This window comes from Canis aureus, chromosome 16 (assembly GCF_053574225.1).
Source record: "Canis aureus isolate CA01 chromosome 16, VMU_Caureus_v.1.0, whole genome shotgun sequence".
In the NCBI taxonomy this organism is placed as follows: Eukaryota; Metazoa; Chordata; class Mammalia; order Carnivora; family Canidae; genus Canis; species Canis aureus.
In genome coordinates this window covers 29,914,801-29,927,940 of record NC_135626.1, presented here as the reverse complement: position 1 = coordinate 29,927,940, position 13,140 = coordinate 29,914,801, and the positions used below count along the sequence as shown (strand labels likewise).

The 13,140-nt window shown below is 37.6% G+C and overlaps 1 protein-coding gene across 2 annotated transcripts in view; it reads left to right on the top strand.

The window, feature by feature from the left end:
- ANKFN1 (ankyrin repeat and fibronectin type III domain containing 1) overlaps positions 1–13,140 on the top strand; it is a 298,786-nt gene that overhangs the window by 144,509 nt on the left and 141,137 nt on the right. The window lies entirely within an intron of this gene.

The window sequence follows — 13,140 nt, the reverse complement described above, 5'->3', positions numbered from 1 at the left end:
TAGACATTTTGTTTGTAGCAAGCCTGAGGACATTATGTGCTTGCCTAACTGATTAGCAATAGCTATGAAAAAGTAAAATATTCTTTTGTTGTATAAGATCATTTTCTAATCCGGTTCCTGAGTACCTATAAGATACCTGTTGGATTAGATAAAGATGGATCCCATCATGCTGATAATCCTAAATATAAACCCAGACATATTGCCTTTAATCCAGCTGGACATGCAGGGTGGGATACCAGTATTCTGTGCATCCTGGGTGAGCATGCCCGTAAATAGCATCATGACTGTGATATCAAGGATAGCTGCTAAGGGCACACAGTAGACATCCATGTAAACTCTTGCTTGATCCAGTGCTACTTTTGTACCCATATGCCTTATATCCTTTTCTTATTCTGTGAAGATATATGGTTGGTAGGGAATATTAGGTTCAAAGTGGAACACTCTAAGCGTCTTGTTACCCATGCTGGTCTTGGGCCCCGCCAAGGCCACTGGAAGTACCATTGATAATCCAGTCTGATTTTGCTTCTATGCTGGAACACAAAATCCCTGTACTTACTTGATTTCTTCATTTCCTAATAAAATGCAAGCCAGCCTCTGCAGAGGGGGAACGTGAATGGCAAAAGCGATTGCTTTTCCAACCACTGCTACCACTACCATGTCTTCTTGGTCTTTTCTTTGCCTGGTTACTGCAAGGCTTTATGGCAGCACCAAATCCTTTTCTAGTTGGTTCAGAATCCATATAAAGGTCATACAGAGTTTACTATCTTTGTTGCACACTATCTGCAACGTATCACTGGCCATTCAGATGGAGTTGTGGCCTTGGGTGCTGACAAAGATGGATGATGGCAGAAGAGTGAGCAGCATGCTTCCCTAAATCAAAACCGAAGTTAGGAAATCTGAGAGATGGGCAAAGTTTTGCAGAGTGGAAAGTATCCCAGGCCACTCAATCACAAGAGCAGCATCATTCTCCCATGTGATTTGACTCTTTCAGAACTGATGGCATTCTAATAGGAAGGAGATGGAATTGACTAATGATTAGAGATATCAGGATAGTAGGGCACTTTTGCTCATTCCCAGACTATGTGTCTTCAGGAAATTCCCTCACTCTACCTGGATCTCCATTCTTCCTTTTTTTTTTTTTTTTCTATTCCTGATTATTTTAAAGAAGACATGCTAAGCTCAACTAATCTATCCATGAGATACTACTTAAAGCTTTCCAATTAAAGATGCAGTAGGTAATCAAGGTTGTTGTTTACGTTAATCCAGAGACCATGCATCAGAAACCTATGGATGAGGGTTTATGTGGGAATGAGGAGATATATACACCTTCCCCATCAAAGGGATACAGGGTACTCTAAAGGAAGCATGATCACACTCAGGGGACTAGAAGGGGAGAATAGAGTGGAAAATGGCATTTTAAAAGCACAACTTTAAATAAATAGATCATGTAAATAATTTTTATCAATATTAATCAGTAATAAGTGACTTCCCTATACTTATGATGCTGAGATACTGAAGATCTTAAATGTTTTGAAATGAACATTTTGGAGGAGTTAGTTCAAGGATGAGTAGAACCCATTATAGAATTTACATTCAAATTACCCCCATACCCATGCACATGGAATTCACAGCTGTAAATGTACTGTGATTTATTTAAGGAGTTCTAGAAAACTCATCTGCCAAAAGAATTATCCCGTCTCTAGGATTAAGGTACCTGAAATTCTTTCATCAGAGATTCAATTAAATATTGCTGTCTTTTACAAAAGAAATCTTCTTAGGGGGAATAATAAATTGAGACCCTCATAGCTTATCATAAATGAATGTATTCAGTATTTTCTTCCTCACGGGAAACCCAAAGGATGTTGCATTAATACTGTATTAATTCTTCTGCTTTCTATCTATTTCACACCTATCTCCAAGAACTTCTCTTGTAATAATCATTTCACTCTTTTTTTTTTTTTTAAGATTTACTTATTTATTTGAGAGAGAGTGTGCATGTGCAAGCCAGAGGGCAGAGGGAGGGGCAGAGGGAGAGAAAGAGACTCTCAAGCAGATCCCCACTGAGTGCAGAGCCTGTGGAGCCTGATCTCACCACCCTGAGATCATGACCTGAGCTGAAACCAATAGTTGGATGCTTAACCAACCAACCCTTTATCACTTAACTCTTAATCAGAAAGCTAAGTAGGCTTTAGGACAAGCCATTTCCTTCTTTTTATGGGATGCTTGGATTAAAAGATACCATCTATTTTTCCTCTAGGCCATTGAAAGTCACATGTGGAAAGCTGAACTCACCACCTTTCCCCTTTTAAATCCAGTTTTCCTCTTACATTCCTCTCTTTTTAAAAAAATTATTGGTAAGCCATTCTGCACCTAGTCAACCAAGCAGAGCTAACAAAAGTTATCCTCAGGTTCCTAACTCCTGAAGTCCCTCCATCTAATCACTAACTACATTTGGTCCATCTTCCTTCCTCTCTCTTTTTAATCTGCCCAGCCTTCTCCATCCCCATTGTGACATCTTGGAGTGGAAGTCACCAGCTCTCATTGTGATTTTCAACAGCCTTATACTTGGCTGTCCCCTGCCACTGGTCCCACTATAGCCCTCTTCCCTTCAAACCACCCTCTGGATACTACCAGAGTGATTCTCTAAAAATGCAAATCTCAGGCTTTCTCTAGTGCTTCTCCATTGTGAAAAGTGAAATCTATTGTCACTCATCATGGTATGCAAAGCCCTTGCTGGTCTGGTCCTGCTATCTCTCAAGGCTCCTTTCCAAAGGTCTTTATGTGGCAGATGAAAGGCCCTTTGGAAATGTCAGAGCCCAGAAGAATTCTATTAGGGCACCTGTGGGCACTGACCAACCAGCAACACTATCACATGTCCTAACCTGAGTTATTATACCTGGAATGCCCTTTCCTTTCCTTCCTGCTGGTTGATTCTTCATTCACTGTTCAAAATCTTGCTCGGTCATCACCATTTCTAACCCATTCTCCCATACCCTCTTCTCCCATGACACCTACTGTCACTCACTCCTCTATGCTATTTCTTGCCTTAAACATTTGAGAGCAGTGTTGAGAGGCTTAGCTCTCAGATCAACTCTCAGATCCATATTGCCTGTGTTTGAATCCCAGATCTGCCCCCTTAGTAGTACCTCAATTCCTTTCTATGTAAAATGGGGATAATAGTCCTTACTTCACAAGACTGTTATGGGATACAGAGAGCTGATACACATAAAGGCATTATTCTAAATAGTGCCTGACTTAGAAAGTGCTATAGAAGTAAAAGCCATTATCACTATTTCATAATTTCACGTATCACACTATTTCATACAAACACACACTTGCATAACTGTCTTCTTCATTAGCCTATCACCATGTTGGGGTACAGGTAGGGTAATCAACTTGTTTCAATTTGCCTGGGACTTCCCTAGTTTTAGCACTGAAAGTCCTGCCTCCCAGGAATCCACTTAGTCCTAGGCAAACTAATACTGTCAGTCACCCTCTGAGGGTGTCTTATTCACCTTTGAATTCCCAGGATCTATCACAGCATATATAGACTACCAAAGTAGGTCACCCAAAGGGTTTATTAAACTATAGAATCAAAATTAATTGTCTTTTCACCTGCTTCCTCATAAACATCCTTTTAAACTTCAAAAATCAATCTTCTTCCTGCTGTGAAGTAACCACTGACTTTTCAAAACTTATCACTGAACAACTGAAAATATGTTTTTAGATGCACAGGAACTTGAAAGGTTGCTTCCATACCGTTATATATTATCAGTGTAATAGAACTGGCCACTCTTTAGCAATCAGAGACATACCTGTCATGGTAACAGCAGGTGGGGAATAGGAGAAGGGTCACACTTTCTTTTCTGTCTAGTGACAGGCAGGTTGAAGTGTGAAGGTCCCTAGTTCACATCACAGCCTGAAGAGCAATCTTGTCCCAGTCAGAAATGTTCCCTTCACTGAATGTATCTGTCTACCCAGCTGTCAAGAATGGCTAGAGTTCCTGTTTCTAATATGCTTTGTCTTACAACTGCTCCTCATCCAAACTGGCTCAGGTCTTTTTTCACAGTACAAATATGATGAGAAAGTCCCAGAAGCAAGCTCCTGTGAATCAGGGACTCTGGACGTGCCAGAACTCATAACGAGGTCAAGATCTTCTCTTTAGAATCAAGGTCTAGAAAGAAGCTGACAGGCAGCCAGACCAAGCTCCCTCAGGCAGAATAATAGTAGATTTGCTAAGACCATGGACTTTGGAGTCAGAATAAATCCTGCCTCCTCCATTTACTGGTTATTTGGATCTTGGAGAAGTTACCCAAATTCTATGGGCCTCAGTTTCTTTGTTTGCAAAATAATAATATAATAATGGTGCCAACTTTCTCCGAAGGCTATTATTACATTTTTTCTTACCCTGTGAAAGCAAAACCTGAGGCAAAACCAATCATGAATGTTCTGTTGGGTATTGGGAGACACAGCCTCAGGACACCAAGAGTCAAGCCATCAAGGAAAAAGGGAACTGAGTCAAGGAGGAAACATGAAAATAGATCGTTTGTTACTGAACTAGCCATGGCTTCACAAGAAAACACATCTAGTGGTTTGTGTGTGATTGCTTCCAAGAAGCCCTCAAAACAGTCCACAAGGGAAGAACGGAGAAGAAATTATCTGAGAGCTCCTTCCAATCTCCTACCTCTCATTGGTCCAGTTTCTCACATTTCCAGATAGTGTGACCCAGTCCCTTGGGGTGGCCATGAGTAAAATTGGAGCCTCCCTCTGTGAGTCTGACTGGGTCAGAGCTGCTGCAGCCAATGCCACAGCAAGCACAGTGGGGGCCATGCCAGACCCGCCCTTCACTTGACACAGCTGGTATTTGGGGACAGGATGAAGGTGGCAGCCAGAGCTCTCTACGGGAGCAAGCAGCCAGAACCCAGGGAACAGGTGGTTTTAAAGTAAACCTGGGGAAACTCCTCTCTCTCTCTCCACAGACTGTTTTTGCCATTTTGGATATGGATTCTCCAGGAAACTTTCACTCTTTCCTTAAAGCTTGCCTCCAGGTGTATTAAAAGTGTAGCTGGTATTAGGGTGTAATAAAGAGCAGAAGTTTTTAATTTTCATAAAGTGCAATTCATCAATTTATTTTATGGTTTCTGCTCTCAGTGCCTCTTTTAATAAATCATTTTCTTATTCAAGTTCACAAAGATTTTCTCCTATGTTTTCTTCTAGAAGAAGTTGTATAGTGTGAGCTTTTGCAGTTAGGTCTATATTTCAATTCAAGTTAATTTTTTATATAGGAGATGAAGTAGTGGCTGAGGTTTTATTTTTGCATATGGACACCTCATTGTTCTGATGCTCTCTGTTGGAAAATTTCAGTTTTCCAAAAATCAGTTGTCAAAAATCAGTTGATCATATATGTGCATGCTATTTCTGGGCTCTCTGTTTGGTTTCATTAAATCTATGTACCTATCTTTATGTCACAGTCTTTATCTGAAGAGCTGTCCTGATACCAATACCACAGATCATGATTACTATGACTTTATAGCAGGTCTTTAAATCAGGTAGTGTAAGCCTTCCAACTTTGTTCTTTCTCAAAGTTGTTTTGGCTATTTTAGATCCTTTCCATTTTTATAAAAATTTCAGAATCAGCTTTTTGATTTCTAAAAAAACAAAAACAAAAACAAAAAAACCACCCTGCATTGAATCTAGAGTTCAGTTTGGAAGAATTGACATCTTAATAATATCAGTTCTGATTTGATCCATGAAGAAAGTATACATCTCTATTTATTTAGGTTTTCTTTAATTTTACTCATTAGTGTCATGGAGTTCCGAGTATACAAGTTTTGCATACATTTCGTTACATTTATTGCTGAGTAGATTTTTGTAGATTTATTAGACCGTTCTACAAAATGTTCATGTTATCTGCAAAAGAAGACTGTTATGCTTCTTTCCTTCCAGTCTTTATACCTTTTCTTGCCTTGCTACACTAGCTAGAATGTCCGGTATAATAGGAGAGAGAGGAATGGACATCCATGCATTGCTTCTGATCCTAGGAGGAAGCATTTGGTCTTTAACCATTAAGTATAAGTCTATAGATTTTTGTAGATTCTCTTCATCTGGTTGACAAGTTCCCTTATATTCCTGAAAGGTTTTTTTTGTTTTGTTTTGTTTCGTTTTGTTCTTGTTTTTGGTTCAGTAAACAGATATTGAATCATGTCAAATTCTTCTTATTCTGCATCTATGAAGATGACCATATGATTTTTCTTCTTTTATTCTGTTAATGAAGTGAATTACATTGATGAGTGGTTGAATGTTATACTAACCCTGCTTTCCTGGAATAAACCCTACCTGATCATGAAACATCATGTATCCTTTATGTATATTGCTGGATCTTACTTGCTAACACTTTGCTGAGCTTTTTTGTGTCTATGTTTGTGAGAGACATTGAGCAATAGCTTTGTTTTCTTGTAATGCCTGTTTTCTGGTTTTCGTATCAGGGCAATGTTAGCCTTAAAATGAAACCAAAGTTTTGGAAGAGTTTTGTATAGAATTGGTATTTTTTTCCCTTAAATATCTGGCAGGCTGTAACATTTAACATAACCTTTATTAAATATTGTGGGAGAAAAGAAACTATTAGGATGGAAAACAAAAGTATAAAACTAGAGACTAGCTTTCCCATATAGCGTGTCTTCCTATCTCCTAAATTCTGGTCCTATAGCTGTGTTGCAGAGACCAGCCCAACTTCAATCAACAGATCTGTTTGCCCTTCTCTTTGCCTCTCAGGGCCCCTAGAGCCTCTTTGAAGGAAGAAAACAAAAGATATATTTATTTTCTTAGAGAAACTCTCAAGAGTTTTTTCTTATTAAAATGATGGCTAAAATTTTATTAATAGTGGTTATACCCATCCAACATAATACTACTCAGCAATAAAAAGTGAAGAACTACTTACTGATAGATATAACAATGTGGGTGAATCTCAAAATAATTAAGCTGAGTTAAAGAAGGCAGATTTTTAAAAAGTGCATAGTGATTATTCCATTTGTATGAAATTCAGAAAGGAAACCTAATCTGTAGTGTCAAAAAGCAGCCCAGTAGTTGCCTGAGAACAGTAGGCCTGAAATGAATTTTTTTTTGAACATCTATTTATTTCAGGCACTGTGCTAAACATTTAAAACTCTACTATTCGGGATCCCTGGGTGGCGCAGCGGTTTGGCGCCTGCCTTTGGCCCAGGGCGCGATTCTGGAGACCCAGGATCGAATCCCACATCGGGCTCCCGGTACATGGAGCCTGCTTCTCCCTCTGCCTGTGTCTCTGCCTCTCTCTCTCTGTGACTATCATAAATATATATATATAAAAAAAAAAACTCTACTATTCTTTTTAGACATGACTTTTATAATTCAGATACAGAATGCTGTTAAGGAAATTGAAGCTTAGGGATGGTAAATAATTTGCCCAATGTCATGCAGTTAATAGGTAGAAGAGCCAGATCCAAAGTTAGATCAGACTTGACATCAAAGCCCCTACCTTTTTAAAAGATTTATTTATTTATCTGAGAGAAAAAGAGATTGAGAACATAAGCAAGAGGGGCAGAGGGAGAGGAAGAAAGACTCTCAAGAAGACTTCATGCTGAGTGCAGAGCTTGACTTGTGGTTCGATCTCATGACCCTGAGATCATGACCTGAGTTGAGATCATGACCTGACTCAAAAATCAAGAGTCACTGGCCCAATCATATGAGCCACCCAAGCACCCCAAAGTCCCTACTTTTAATACTGTGCTTAAAACCAAAATGATTATCTTGAAGTTGAAGAATGGAATAAAACAGAGCTATAGATCTCATTCTGTTTCAGTAAAAATGGCTAACAAGGAATCCCCTCTAAAGAGTAATATTCCAGATGTAACATAATGAAAATAATTTCCTTGCTAGTTCTCCTCTTAGGATTCTGTATCTATTTTACCCATCAGATATTTCATTCAACAAGTGAGTCTCTTTTTTTCTCCCAGGTCAATTTAATACAAAAATGCAGAGAGTACTGTTGTCATTTTTAAGACACTTTTCTGGACGCTCTAGGGATTACACAATATGTTAGTAAAGTCCCCAAAAGGAATCATATAGCACAGGAAAACAGGAACTGAGGAAAGGTTAATATATTTTGTACTGCTTTTGTTAAATTTATTCCTCAGGATTTAAATCTTTTTAATGTCATGCTATAATAAATAGAATTGTTTTAATTTCATTTTCATTTCATTGTCTTAAATCAGAAAGGAGAATAAAAGGGTTATAAACAAAAGATAGACTTATATTGTTTTATATTACCTTTTATGTTTACCTTCATGGTTTCCTTACCAATGTTCTTTCTTTCCTTGTGTGGATTTGAGTCACTGTCTAGTATCCTTTCATTTCAGCCTGAAGGATTCCCTTTAATATTTCTCTTTTTTAAAAACGTTTTATTTATATATATTTTAGAGAGGAGAAGAGGGGCAGAGGGAGAAAGAGAATCTCAAGCAGACTCTCTGCTGAGCAGGGAGCCCAACATAGGACTTGATCTCACAATTGTGAGATCATGACCTGAGCTGAAATCAAGAATTGGACACTTAACTGACAGAGCCACCCATGCGTCCTTCCCTTTAATATTTTTGTAAGGAAGGCCTGCTGTCAAATTCTCTTAGTATTTGTTTATCCCTGAATGTCTTAATATCATCTTCATTTTTGAAGAGTTGTTTTACTGTATAGAGAAATTCTTATTTGACGATCTTTCTTTGGCATTTTGAATATGTCATCCCACTTCCCTCTGGCCTCTATGGTTTTCTGGTGAAAAATCAGCTGTAAATCTTCCTAAGGATTCCTTGTATGTAATTAGTTATTTCTTGTTTCCAGGATTTTCTCTTTGTTTTTAGCCTTTAGTGGCTTAATTATGATGTTATGTAGGTGTGAATCTCTTTGAGTGTATTCTATTGGTGTTCATTGAGCTTCTTGAATGTGTAGGTTAATGCTTCTCATCAATTTGGGGAAGTTTTTGACCATTATTTCTTCAAATATTCTCTCTCCCCCTCCTCCCTCTCTTTCTTAGACTCCTATTATGTGTATGGTACACTTGGTGGTGTTTGACACTTGTCTGAGACTCTGCTCATTTTTCTTCACATTTTTCTCTTTTTGCTCCTAAAACTGGATAATCCCAATTGACCTATCATAAAGTTTCATGATTCTTCCTTCTTCCTGTTCAGATCTAATGCTGAGCACCTCTAGTGAATTTTTCATTTATTATGTATTTCAACTTCACAATATCTATTTGGTTCTGGATTTGTTTTATAAGTTGTCTTTATTGATATTCTCTATTTTGTGAGATATTCTCACAATTTTCTTTATTTCTTTAGATATGGTTTCCTTAAGTTCCTTGAACATATTTAAGATAATCATATTTAAAGTTTTTGTCAAAAAAAATAAAAAAAATAAAGTTTTTGTCTAATAAGTAACATATTCAGGGCAATGTTTATTGACTGCTTTATTTCCTATGACTGAGACATATTTTTGTTTGTTTGTTTTGTGCATGGCTCATATTTTTCTTGTTAAAAACTAGGAATCTTGGGGCACCTGGATGGCTCAGCAGTTGAGCATCTGCCTTCAGCTCAGGTCATGATCCTGGAGTCCTGGGATCGAGTCCTGCATCAGGCTCCTCATGGGGAGCCTGCTTCTCCCTCTGCCTCTCTCTGTGTCTCTCATGAATAAGTAAATAAAATCCTAAAAAAAATAAAAATAAAATAAAAATAAAAATAAAAATAAAAAAAACTAGACATCTGAATATAATGTGGCAACTCTACAAATCAAATTATCCCACTCTCTCAGGGTTTATTGTTTAGCAACTTTTCAGAATTAAGTCTGTAAAGTCTGTATTCTTTGTCAATTCCTTATCATTTTGATGGCCACTGAAGTCTCTGCTTGGTTAGCTTAATTTCCTTAAATGCCTGAAACCAGTCGGTCTTCTGATCTTTACAGAAGGGCTCTGTGCACATGTTGAGGCACACATTCCATGCTATCCAACCAGGCATTTGTCAGCTCTGCCTTACCCTTCACTTCCTGCTTTTCATGTAGCCTTAACATTAGACAGAGACAAGAGCTTAGGACCTTCTCAGGTATTTTATGAGAATGCTCCCAGCCCTGGGCATACATGTGGTCAGCTAGATCCTGACACTGTGTCAGAGCTTTTCAAAGTCCTCTATGGGCATCTCATATCCCTTTTAAGCTTTTTGATTAGTCTATTGTTAGTCTACTTTTATCTAGCACCTCAGGCAGCTGTGATGATTAAACAATTGCTGATGTTTGTTTTTGACAAGATGCCTTAAGGGAAAAGGTTATTTGCACTTTGTGAACTCTGAGGTCAGCATCAAATAAAGAAAAATCTTATGGGTGGGGTCTTCCAGGGAACCACCAGCCAGGTCAAATGATGATGATTCTCTCAAAATGGGATTGTGAAGGAGCTCTGTCACCATTCTGCACCATTCAGTGGCTGCCAGATTATTGTTTTTTTAATCATGAATATACATTGATGGTCTTCAAGGCTACCATAGAGCTGGGAAAGATAGGAACTGAGCAAGTTAAAAATGCCACAAAGCTCACTGATCTTACCAAATTAGCCACTTGTCTCAAATAGAAATGGATTCTGCAAAACTTTGGTTAATTTCCAGAGTTCTGAGAAAATTAATTCTGATAATTCCTGCTAGTATCCTTATTGCTTTTATGAAAGAGAAGATTTTTGGAAGTCATTACTTTGCCATTCCCGCTGTCATACTATTATTTTTAATCTTTCTGTGAAACGTTTATTTAGGTGCACCACTTATAATCTCAGAGGGGTTCCTGGATGGCTCAGTCAGTTAAGTGTCCAACTCTTGATTTCAGCTCAGGTCTTGATCTCAGGGTTGTGAGTTCAAGCCCCATGTTGGGCTCCATGCTGGGCCTGAAGCCTACTTTGGAAAAAAAAATCTCAGTTGGAAAGTTTTGTCTTTTATTAGGAAATTAAACCATTTGGGTATATTGTGCTCACAGGTATATTAAATCTTAGCCTTACTACTTCATTTTACATTTCTATTTATTTTATTTATTTTATTTTTTAATTTTTCTATAGACTTATCTTTATTCCTCTCTTTCCACTGTTTGAAGTTCAACTTTCTGTTTTACTGTTACTGTAAACATCCATATAAAAATATATACTTATATTTTTCTATCAAAATCAAGCTAAATAGTATAATAAGTACATAAAGTCATGTTTTAAAACAATGTTTAAAACTAATAAGAAAACTATGTAAATTATTACAATGTACTTTGGTGTCTCTGATTTGAGAAGAAGATTGATGTAATCTTAATAATTGCTGCTATTTATTGAGTGGCTGTAGTAAGCATTAAATAGGATGCATGCTTTCATTTGTTAATTCATTTAATCTTCACAACTCTATAAGAATTCTCTTTATATACGGTGAAACAAACTCTGAGAATTTAAATAAAGTTCCTAGAGTCACATATAGATAACAACAAGCTTGGGTCTGCCAAATTCCAGAGCCAAAAAGCAACACTATTTCTCAAAGGCTTGCCCCTTTCTATAAGGGTAAAAATTTAAGAGTACAGTTATTTGGGAGGGGTGTGCATGTTTATGAGAACAAATAATACAAAGCGCCTTTTTCAATGTCTTTCATCAGACAAAATTTTAAATATGGTGGGGGGAGAAAATATAATGATAGATGAAATCTAGAAGAATAGAAACATGCTGAATGATGGCCAGGAAGGAAGGGACAGCTGGGGCAGTATGAGAAGGAAGTCAGACAGGGAAAGTCAACCTATTTTGACTGAAGGGAACAGATGGGAGATGAGCAAAGACAAAGGGGGCCATGTGGGTAGGTGTCATCAGTTAGAGGGCAAGTAACTGGAATTTGATCAATCGACAAGAATTTATTTACTGGACTCCTGGGCACTGTGTGAGATACAAAAGAATGTAAAGTTATTTTGGGAATGATAATGATGTAGACAAGACAGATGGCTTGAACTGGGGCATTAGCGCTGAAGGAAAAGTCTAGAGACAGAAGGCAGAAAGAAAGAGGTTAAGGCAATCTCCATGTGAGCCAGCTTGCTATCAATCTGGAATTTTCGTGGGAACAGCAAGATATAGAGGAAACGCTTAATTGCTACTGAAGCAAAGTTAAAGGATCTGTAGATAGAATGAGAAAGATGCCAAATCACCTACTTTTTCTATTTTTGCTTTTGCGTAAGTGAAAAGATTATTAAAGATGAAAACACACCCGTATGTACATACACACTACAAATAGTGCTTTAAATCATCCTCCCAAATGTAAATATGACCATTTAGCTAAGATTGGGTGGGCCCGATACAAGTGACTAAAACTGAATAGGTCTGACCAAATTGAAAGGCATTAGGAAGTCTTTTTTTGTGTTGCAAGAAATTGTAAGCAAGACTTAAAAGGTGCCTAACAACATTCAGCAATGTAACCAGGATAGCTCTCCATTTGTTAAAGTACAAGTAAGTCAATGTCAGTTGGTGCCAGTGGACATGGAACCCAATTCAGAAGCATGAGGAAGAAATGAGCTTTCTGAGTAGTTCCTTAATATATTACTTGTCATAGACTCTCATGTGAGCATTCATTTATTCTAAAGTATTTACTGAACATCTTCTATAACAAGATGATAAGTGTTATGAGTTTTCCTATATTCTAAGCTCTTTATGTGCATTATCTCATCAAATCCTTATAACTGTAATGTGATATTAAGTATTATCCCTATTTTATAAATGAGAAAAATAAGATTTAGATATTTAAGTAACTCACCTGATGTCACATAGTCAGTAGCTGGAATAGGCTTCCTAATCTGAACTATGTTTCTTGTACTTCGAGGCAGGCATATTTTAGGTATAAAAATTAGTACTTGGCAGTCTTTGTTCTTGAGAAGCATACAGACCAGCTAGGAGACAGCCAAATAGCTGTAATATAATAAAATATTTTCTGTAAGAGGCATATCCTAAGTAAATCAGTAAAGAAATACACAAATTTACCTGGGGCTGTCAGAGACCACTTGAGCATAGACTTTAAGGATCAGCAGTCATTTCCTAGGTGATGAAGGCATAGATGGAGTTCCAGTACAGGCAAAAGCAGT